We start from the raw sequence: 10,465 nt of genomic DNA on the forward strand, positions 1-10,465 counted from the left end.
AGCAACGCCATCATGCAAAAGGTTGAGCACCATGAGGAACACACCTGCAGAAGGGTGGGCATCATGCACGACATGCAAGTCCCCACCTTGGGCAGAGTCCTTTCATGTTCCAGACATCAGGATGGGGTGGGGAGGAAATCCAATCCAAAGAAAGATGGTGGGTGGTGTGACCTGCGGAATGCAGAACAGGTCATTTCTAGGAAATCCATCTGAAACGTACCAAAGAAAAATCTCCAGGAAAGGGCCTAAGTGCCAAGGATCTAAGAGACCAAAATGGAGATGCACCTGGGCTCTGTTCTCAGGCACCACAAGTCCAGCCTGACCTGTCCTTCAAGGAGCTGTCCCCACACTGTCCACAGCCCACATATTCAGGACTTGTCTTCCTAAGCCATGCACCCAGCCCATTCCACACCTCACTCCGTGTTCCGGTCTCTCCATTTTCATTGTCCCTGCTTCCTTGGTACCATGCCAGCCCTGTAGACAAATGCCACTGCTGTATGGAGCACACCCGCCTTGCTAAAAGGGTGAGCCAGAGTAACTCATCACTTTTCTTTACCAGACACAGATCAGTGCTACTAGGTAGGAACAGAAGAGTTAACACCTTGGCAAGATTCTCTCCCTCTGCGGTCAGAGAAATTGAAAGAACACAGAGAACTCTAAAGCTAACCAGTGGCATACCAAAGAGGGGTATATGGTGGGACTGGTCCACCCCGGTGAGGAGGAGTACTTTATCACTGACATTACTTGGAATTGTCAGTGCATGGCAACCACAAAACTCAGATTAACTTCTCCTTGGTCTCGTTAATTGCCTTAAAATCCTCTGTAGACAATGTAGCTCCTTATTCCTCCCACCCAGGGAAGACCATTCCAACCTTCCTGGGCACCCCAGCTCTCTGAAACTCTCTGTTGTGAGCAAATTTGCACTTTTGTGGCCTATATTAATAGTCTCTCATTTCTCTATCCATAAAATGGCATCCTCAAGGGAGAGACCATTGAGAGTGGGGGAGGCTGAGATGTCATTCAACGTGACCCTCTCACTTCACAGTGAAGGAAACGGTGCAGAGATGATGTGACTCCCTAAGTTAGCAGCAGAGCTAGGTCTCCACCTCACGTGGTCTGGGCCTATGCCTCCAGGCTTGTATCTAGCACAAAAGGAAGCACAGCTAGTCAGGATGTTACAATTATTTATAGGTCCCTTTCTCAATTCAACCAAGAACTTTCTCTTAACTACTGAAGGTTCTAATGCAGTAATGTGCTCTCTGCCTGGGCCCCAAGGCAGCTTTCTCAGGGCAGGATCAAAACCCCTTCCTTTACAGCCACCTGAACATAGACTTGATGGCCCCCTGAATTCTACTCACAGAATACCTCTGCATTATCACAATACAAAGTGTGGAAAAAATCTCCCCTCCAGGTATGTGGTCTCAAGGTCAATGCTTCCTGTGTTGCTCTGACTTTTATAGCTTTTTCAATTGGCTGTTCCAGGCAGCTTGCAGCATTAATCACTTAGCACCCTCCCTTCCAAAGCCAGAGCTTTTCTAAGCTTCTCTCTGATCCAGCCATCCCAGCAATCTCAACCCCTGGAGGGACAGTGAACTCACTTCCACCCTTCCAGATCCCCATGGAGGTCCTAGCAATGAGGTAGTGGTGAACACCAGCATACGCAGGGCTCTATCTACTGTTAGCTAGAGGGAGTTTCTTCTCTCAGCCCCCTGTGATACTGAGACTGGCATAATGGCCACAGGTGCTCTCCAGAATGAGCAGATTTAACATAAGCCATCATAAGGGCTTTAAGGAATGAAGCAAATCAGCTGCTTCCCCCAGGGCAGCAAATCGTGACGTGGCGCCCTCCATAGCAGGCTGAGGTTCATGCTGTTGTCCATTATTTTTAGATCATCCATGCCATTTTTCTCCTCATTAGCCCAAGTCATTGAGAGTTCATGGTTGGTGTGGCTGAATCATTCCTGAAGTGACTCAGCCTCCTGATTAACAAGAGAACTAAGAGGCTTGTTAGGTCGCCCTTGCTTATAGAATGAAGTCTCAGCTCCCTAGCAGGGTGTTCAAGCACTTTTCATAAAGTGACCCCAACCAACCTTACCAGCTCTATCATCTGTTGTCATAAAGCCCATTTCTTTCTTCCCCACACCTCCACATTCCACGTCTGCCACATCCTCCAGGGCTCAGCAGTTCCCTTCTCTGAAAAGTCTTCCTTGACCTCTTCCAGGCCCCCCTCTGTTTCCATCCTAGACTCATCCTGCTTTGTAATCATGCCTCTTTGTTTCTTCTGCTGGACTGTAAGTGCCAGGAGCTCCACTGTGTGATAAATGTGTGGCCATGGACAAGTCCTTGAAACTCTCTCAGTTTCAATTTAATCATTTGTAAAGGAAATAAGAGTGGTGCCCACTCACACAACTGTTAGGAGGAATATGTAAGTTAATGCATAATAAGCATTCAAAAAATATCTGCTGTTATTATGATCAGTATTTGAGGCAAAGCTAACACTGATAATCTTGGTGCCCCCAATGTCTACCTGGCCCAGTGTTTGAAACAAAAAATATTCAATTATTACTTGTTGAATAAATTGATAAATGAATAGGTTCCACCTTAAACCTAGCTATTTGCATTTGCTAAACATTCCATGCTTTTGTAAGTCTTTGCCCCTCCCTATACATTGTTTGGAATTCCTGTTCCTCCCCACCCCACCCTACACCCATCTATTGTCTACCTGGCAAACTCCTAATTATACTTCAAGACCAAGATCAAATGTCATTCCCTCTTTTCTACCTTCCTAGGTTGCTTTGAAGAAAATTTATCTGAGCTTATGCAGAACTTTGTTCATACCGCTATTATCATACTCTTGACATTGTCTTACAATTGTTGGAATGTTTGTTCTTATGTCAGTTTCTCCCTCTTTACAGTGAGTGCCTGCAGAGCAATGGCTGATTTATATATCCCCCAGCCTGCAGTAGCATCATTCAGGCATATGGTAAGCACTTAATAGGCAAAGAAGAGGTTCTCCAACGAGTCCAGAGGTTGATTCCAGCATCACAGAGATGGTAAAAAAAAAAAAAAAAAAAAAAAAAAAAAAGCCTAAGGAACCCTCCCAGAGAGTCAGGGGATCTGGCTGTGTGCTTGGAGCAACATTGCCAATTTTTTTTGTTTCTGTCGCTTACTACAAGAAAAGATTCAAAAAGAAGCATCATCTACTATCCTATTAAACTAATACAGCAAGTGCTCTCATTTTTCTTTGGTGCCCTATGGTGCTTTATTTATATGCATGCATAATTCTACATAGTTCCACTTATAATGTAGACACAAGTTGGCATTCTGCTTTTTTTAACCGAATTGTCTCTCAGAGGCCTTTTTCTGGGTTACTATACTAGCTACAAAATCATTTATTCTGGCTGCATGATATTCCATTTGGTTGCTTCTATTAAATATAATACTATGCCAAATATTCTCTTCTAATTGGTGGTATTTTTCAAACATCTGCATATGACTTAAGAATTTTCTTTGGAAAAAAAAAAGAATTTTCTTTGGGGTTTGACAAAAGAGCTGACTTTAAGTCCCAGTAAACAAGAGTTAGTTAAAGTAGGAGCATAGAATTATAGTTCTTAACCTCCAGGTATGCTTTAGAATCCTCCAATGATCTTTCAAAACTACCCATGTCATAGGCACACCCTACACCAATTGAATCAGAATCTGGGAGTAGAGTAACAGAATGTCTTAAAAGGTCTCCAGACAATAGCAAAGCCAGAGAGAATCACAGATTCTACTAAGTCAGAGAAGTAGCCAAAGCATCATGGCAAACAGCTTGATGGGTCCTTGTTCTAAAGCAGAGACTCTGATGTCACCTGCTGGGGATGGTCTCTCTAGACCATGGAAAGTAGTGAGATCCAGAAGGCTATTAGAGGCTCATGGGAGAAACTTGATCAGTCTTACAGTCATCCACTCAACAGGCACTTATTGAGCACAAAACTGAACAAAACTGTACCCCTCACTGACCCTCATTATTCAGGTAAAAGCCAATAGTGTTCTTCGGTGGGTACCTACCACTCTCCCTGAAAGCTTCTCTTAACCTGCACATAGAGCAGGCCAGCTGCACTGGAATCATTGCCTCTGGGAACAGCTGTCAGCCAAGGCCAGTACCGCTGCTCCCTCTCCCTTTGGTGGGACAAGTCTGAGACATGTTCAAAACCATCTCCAACAGTCTCAGCGGACTGAGCCTGCTTGCCTACAGTGGTAACCTGCCCAATAACACCTGGCATCAGCTTCTTTCCTCTGTACCTGCCTGTGCTTCCCAGGCTCAGCACCCCTTAGTCTCACTGGCACTGACATTCTTGTCTCAGGATGCAGCCTAAGTTAGAAAAGAGTGCACCTGGTTCCCGGTGGCTCCTAAACTTTCACATGGAGGGTCTGCAGGAGCAATACACAAGGAGGGAGGCCTCTGCTGGGAGAAGCTATATGCCATGCGAGCTGTGGGCACAGGCAGTGAGGTGCTAAGCTGTCTAGGGGTGGCTTGTGACCCAGGTGTGTCACCCCACTACCCCCCTCACAATCAAGTGCAATATTCAAATCAGGTTGAAGTCCTGGAGGGAGAGGGTGAGGCACAGGCCTGGTGGTGAATTTACAGAAACATATTAACCTAATCTGCATACTAAGCAGCATGTAAATTATGTTATTTCAGCCCATAAGTTTAGACACGTCCATAGGAATAAAAATGTATGACAATGATAAGATATACGGTTGGCGTAAATAAGCTAGCCCAAGCAAAATATGCTAAAAGTGCTGTGGAAATTCTCCAAATTAAGTGAGTGATGTCAGCCCCAGCCTCTAGTTAGAAGGGGAAGCTGACTCCTGGCCCTTGAGGCACTTTTGCTGCCTCTGGTCTCTGCAGAAGAAGAGAGAGAATGGTCCTTGCTCACGTACAAGCATGGCAGCTACAAGCCTGGGGGGAGGGCCCTGCCTTTGGAGGGGGTCAACCTTAAAGATGAGAGGAGAAATCACTCCAGGATTCAGGCAAAATCTTTCCAAGAATAGCAAAATGCTAAATAATAATAATATAGCAGCTAATATTTCTGAAGACTTAGTATGTACCTAGAACTATATGTTCTACTCATTTAGTTCTTCACCCCATGAGGTAGGTACTATGATGATTCCCATTTTTGTTTTTATTTTTATTAAGATTTTATTTATTTATTTAGAGAGAGAGGGAGAGAGAGAGAGTGCACACCTGCACATACAAGCAGGGCGGGGAGGGGGGGCGTGGTAGAGATAGAAGGAAAGAGAATCTCAAGCAGACTCCAAGCTGAGTATGGAACCTGACACAGGGCTTGATCCCATGCCCTTGACACCATGACTTAAGCCAAAATCAAGAGTCCACCCAGGTATCCCTATTCCCATTTTAATGTGAGGCTCAGAGGTGAGGCATTACAGTAAGTAGAACTGAGTTCTACTAGTAAATAGAACTAATAAGTAGAACTCAGCTCTACTGACCTCAGGCAGTCTGACCCCAGAATCTGCATACTTAACCATAATGTTCTACTGCCCCCACTGAGGGTCATGCTGAAAGGAAATTTAAGAGGAATTTATTTCAACCTTCTCACTTTACAGATGGAAATGGAGGCCACAGGGACATGGAGACTTGCCCAAGGTAAATGGCAGAGCCAAGATTCTGGCCTAGGGTTTCAGATACCATGGTCAAAGCCATTTCAAGTGCCTAAGTCACCCCTTTCCTGATGCCACTTACAGTGATCTGAGGAGGTCTGGAATCAGGTGGGGACTACCAGTCTGAATCATCTTTCCCATATGGCCCTGAGTCCCAGGTAGACAAGGTCTGCTTCAGTAGGTCTGCAAGGGGCAGAGCAGGGGAAACACAACTCCTATGCTCAGATTTCTCTCCTAGTTGGAATACTGTGCCTTGCCTATCTGGCGGAGGGAACTCAGTAGAACAAACACCAGTATTCACCTCTATGACCAGCTCGCTATTCCACTTGGCCAAGTCAGCACAGTCCCCAGGAGCCAGACTTTCTTGTTCAGGGTTTGTTCTGTTGCAAATGATCAACCCTCTCTCAAACTAGCCAAGCCAAAGAGGAGGTTCCAGGGAACTGGGAAGCCCAGGCAGGAGTGGGCTGCATCTGGTGGAGACATGGCTGCATCCAAGGACTCAAATAGTGTCTTCAGGACTTGGTGTCTTCACCTCTGCCCTTTGTGCATGTGGGCCACACTCCCAGGGAGGTTCTCTCCACGTGGTGGGAGAGGGAACAGCACCAAGCCTGCATTCTAAGGGCCAACCATGCAGAGGGGGAGACACCCTCCTCCCAGGACCAATATATCAAGTCTATGTACTCATTTAACAGGGATTTTGTCAATGCCTATTACCATCAGGCTCAGGGGCATGGCCACAAACAAAACAAATGTAAATCTCATGCCCTTTGGAATAGATACTCTTTTGGAAGGAGGGTGGGGAGAAAAAAAAATGACAAGATAAGTAGGTGAAGTATATCGTTGTTATAGGGTGATAATTGCAGAGGAAATGGGAGGAGACTAGGAGCACCGGGTGGTATGTCATCAAGCTGGGAGGAGGGCCAGAGACGGCCTCACTGAGAATGTGGCCCTTGATCTGAAGGAGGCAGGACAGTGAGCAAGGCAAGTGCCTGAAGGGAGAGCATGTCAGCTGAGGTCCAGAGAAGAGGGGTGCATGGCACAGTGGAGAAACAGGAAAGGGGCCAGAATCACTAGGGCAGAGTGACAAAGGGGACAGTAGTGAGGCCTGGGTCCGATAAATAACAAGAGGAAGGGACATTTCATGGATGGCCTCGGAGAGAGAGAAATCGGTTGTCACTGAAGGGTTGGAGGGACACTTAATGTATGGCTTTATAGAGAGAAATAGGCTGTCACCGAAAGGCTTGGGACAGAGAAATGACAGTCTCTGACTTACACCTTAAAAGCCTAATTCTGGCTGCTGTGCTGAGGACTGGCTGCAGGAGGCGAGAGCTGCAACAAGCTACCAATGAGGAAACTGCGGTTAACACCGGGCAAGACCACAGGGGCTTGGGCTCGACTGGAGGCGCCGGTAGGACGTGGGATGTGTGTTGAAATGCCTTGGTGTATGTGGACTGACAGAGTGTCAAAAAGGACTCCAAAATCCCTTCTCCGAGCAGCCGGAAGGATGGAATTGTCACCGAAATGGAGAAAACTAAGGAGGGCAGGTTGGGGGGGGACCCACTGATCATCGTGGGGTTCCCGGCCCACCTGTAGACGAATCGCGGTGCGGGACGGATGGGGCGCCCCGATTGGTCAACCAAGGTCACTTGCCTGCAGGGAGGCGGGGCATCACCCCTGCCAGCTGCATTAGGAGCCGGTGGGCTGTGAAAGCCGTGACCCCTCAGAGGAAAGGTTGCTGGGTGTGCCTTCCACCCAGATAGAGAAATTTGAGGGAGACACGAGGTGGCTCGTCCACAGTAACAAGAGTTCCAGGAAATACGCCCCTCCCCCTATTTGTCCACATCACAAAATGTGGCAGGTGGCCAACGCGGCCCTCACCTGACAATGGAAGAGCTTGCCTGGAACGCACAGGACTGGAGCCAGGTGGGCAGACTGCACCATAGGTGCCAGCCAGCGACCCTGATGGTCACGAGCACTAGCCATCTCTGACTCCTAGCCCAGTGCCAGGCATGTAGCAGGGCCCCCGAAGAGCATTCACTGAATGAGCCAGAAGCAAGGCATTTGTGAGCCCGCTGAGCTGGCCGCAGGAGCGCAGGGGTCTTCTGCTCCCAGTCTGCTGTTAGGGCCGGGACCAGCCACACCAGCCTCAGGGCCACAGTCCTTACCCTGACTCCATCCTTAAAAAAATCTCGGAGCAAAGTGTAGACACACAGGACTGTCAGTTTCCCTGCTTCTCGCAGGGGACAGGCAGGGCCAGGATCCAGGGGGCAGGGCTGCACTGCTGGCTGCCTGCTTCCCAGAGAAGGTCTGGGGACTTGCTATGAGGGAATGGGAAACAAAGCCGCAGGGCCTGAGCGTGCAGTTACACTGCCTCCCTAGAGCGGCCTCCCACCTGGGCTCAGGGGCAGCCACTGGCTCTGGGCGGGCCTACCCAGCTGCTAAGGTTCTTCCAGCGGGAGGAAGGATGGAGTGGAGGGTGGGGAGGAGAAGGCAAGCAGTCCGGATGCCTAAAAGCAGCCAAGGACAAGTGGGGCCTCTACATGGAGAAAGAGAGAAAAGGAGTGAGATAGGAGAGGTGGAGGAAAGGAGGGGGAGCGAGCGGGAGCCAGAGCACAGTTGCGCCTCATCAGGTGCTTGGCTGTTCCTCCCACACAAGCATGTGGCTCCTGCAAGGGAGAAAGAAGCTAGTGGGCAGGGACAGGAAGGACCATGCTCTGCTCCACATGGTTTTCTGCTCTTCTGGGCCCCAGAAGGCTGGCCCCGGGACTGCAGACTGCATCGCCCAAGCTCCCTCTCTGCTCCCAGCAGGTGTGCCCATGGGAGGTGCTAGCGGACTTTGGAAGGAAAGAGGGAACTGAGAGCTGAGAGATGTGGGAGGCGTGTCCTCCCGGCTCCCTGCTGGCCTGAGGGCCGAGGGTCTAGCTCCAACCCCTGGCCTGACTGTGGCTCCACCAGGGTGGTCCCCTTCACACAGTTTCCCAGGGGGCACGGCTCCGTCCACCTGGTCTCTCCAGCCTTAGGCGGCCGCACCATTCTGTTTCTTCCCTTCGCCCTGCCCACACCTCTGTAAAATGTCCCCTTTAGAGCCACCTGGAATAAATTTGTTTTCTCTTGGGGACTCTCACTGACACAAGCCCCAGCCTCACTGAGAAATCCTGGACACCCCTCCCTGTAACCAGCACCAAACAATGGCCATGGTGCGGCTTTGCCCATCCAAACTGGAATTACTACTCTGCCCGGCGACAGATGCCAACCACATCTGGGCGAGCATTTCATAACGTATAGAATTGTCAAATCACCATGTTGTGCACTGAAACTAATGAAATATTATATGTCGATTGTACTCCAAATAAAGCTAAAAACCACCACCACCAAAATGCATTTCCTCAAGATCTACTTTGTGTCAGACACAAGGGGGGGAGCCAGAAATGATTTCGATTTGGAGCCCACCCTCTAGGAGCACAGTATCTGACCAGAGCTGGGGCTGTTTTCAGCAAAAGGCCTGAGGGTCATTATCTGGACTGTCCCACTGCTCTCCCCTTCCCACACCCCTTCTTGGCAGCCCTGGTGTGATGGCTTTTCCATCCAAGGCTTCTTGGAATCTTCAGTTGTCCTTGCCTCGTGGGTAAGGATGGAGTTGGGTGGAGGGTCGAACAGAGGGAGAGTTCCCCAGTGGGCTTTCTGTTGCTCCCACACTTCTCAGCACTTAGGCTGGTGCCAGCACAGAGTGTACAGCCAATATGCATTTATCAAATAAGCAAATGTTCCTCCTGAGTGGAGAAGCAAATATGCAAGATTCTTGCAAAATGCAGCACTGGGCCCCATGCAGCGAGAAGGAAAAACCAAGGCCTCCAGTGCTATGGAGCTCCATCAATGCATGAGCTGTCTCCGGGGAGAGACACTGAGGGCAGACCTCACATGACTCCTAGAGGCCCAGAGAACCAAGCAAGAGATCACAGCAGAAGTATCGCATGCAGCAGAGCACACTGCCAAAGGAAGAGTAAGGAATGTGTGCACTGAGCGATGCAAAACTGTGGAAGAGTCTATATGGGCATGATTAAAAGCAATTTCTGGAACCAGCCCTCCCAAGTTCAAATCCCACTTTTGCCTCTTACTTCCTGCATGTCCTTGAACAAGCTACCTGGCCACTCTGTGTTTGACATTCCTCATCTATAAAGTGGGGATGATATGCTTACCTCATATGCTTCTTGTAGAGGCCAAGTAAGCTCTGAAGCAAAGGCGCCTAGAAGAGTTCCTGACGCACTGTGAGTGCTACATGTGTTTGCTCTTATGATATTTGCTATTGTGAAAGAATAAGTCCCCATGGGCAGAAGGGCAGAGTGCCAACTGGGTAGATGTGCTAGTATTGAAGGTAATCTGCCAACTAACACCAAAACACTCTTTCTTCTTTGGATTTTCTAATTTGATGGAAGTTTTGAGATTTTTTTTTTTGTACTATCGCAAAACAATAGAACCATAACTCCACACTTCAAAGTCACATGGCCGATTTCATCTTCTTTTGAAGATGGTTCTGTAACATTTCTGATGTGATTTCCTTCCCTTCTAGGAAGCTAAGGGGCACCTGTGATGTGGGACTTCATGTGGAAGTCCAATTCAGGAAAGGAAGAATTCCAATTTTGCCTGGAGCTAGATCTAAAGGAAGCCCTTCCCTTCCAAATGGAGACCAAATGGCAGGTCTAAATAGCAAGTGGTAGCCCAGAATAAGTAAAAGAACACAGATTCTGGCACAGGGTCAGAGTTCCAATCCCTAGAAGATCACTTGTGAGTCATGCGGCCCCAG

The 10,465-nt window shown here is 48.5% G+C and overlaps 1 long non-coding RNA gene across 1 annotated transcript in view; it reads right to left on the reverse strand.

Annotated features, from left to right (window-relative positions):
• The window catches only part of LOC121491623, a 50,183-nt gene extending 40,264 nt beyond the window's left edge, over window positions 1–9,919 (reverse strand). Inside the window, exons 1-2 of the long non-coding RNA XR_005988013.1 lie at window positions 9,861–9,919; window positions 45–171 (exon numbers count right to left, since the gene is read on the reverse strand). This is a non-coding gene — a long non-coding RNA (uncharacterized LOC121491623). The remainder of the gene's footprint in view (window positions 1–44; window positions 172–9,860) is intronic.
• Between the last annotated feature and the right edge of the window lie 546 nt (window positions 9,920–10,465).

This window comes from Vulpes lagopus, chromosome 5 (genome assembly GCF_018345385.1).
Source record: "Vulpes lagopus strain Blue_001 chromosome 5, ASM1834538v1, whole genome shotgun sequence".
In the NCBI taxonomy this organism is placed as follows: Eukaryota; Metazoa; Chordata; class Mammalia; order Carnivora; family Canidae; genus Vulpes; species Vulpes lagopus.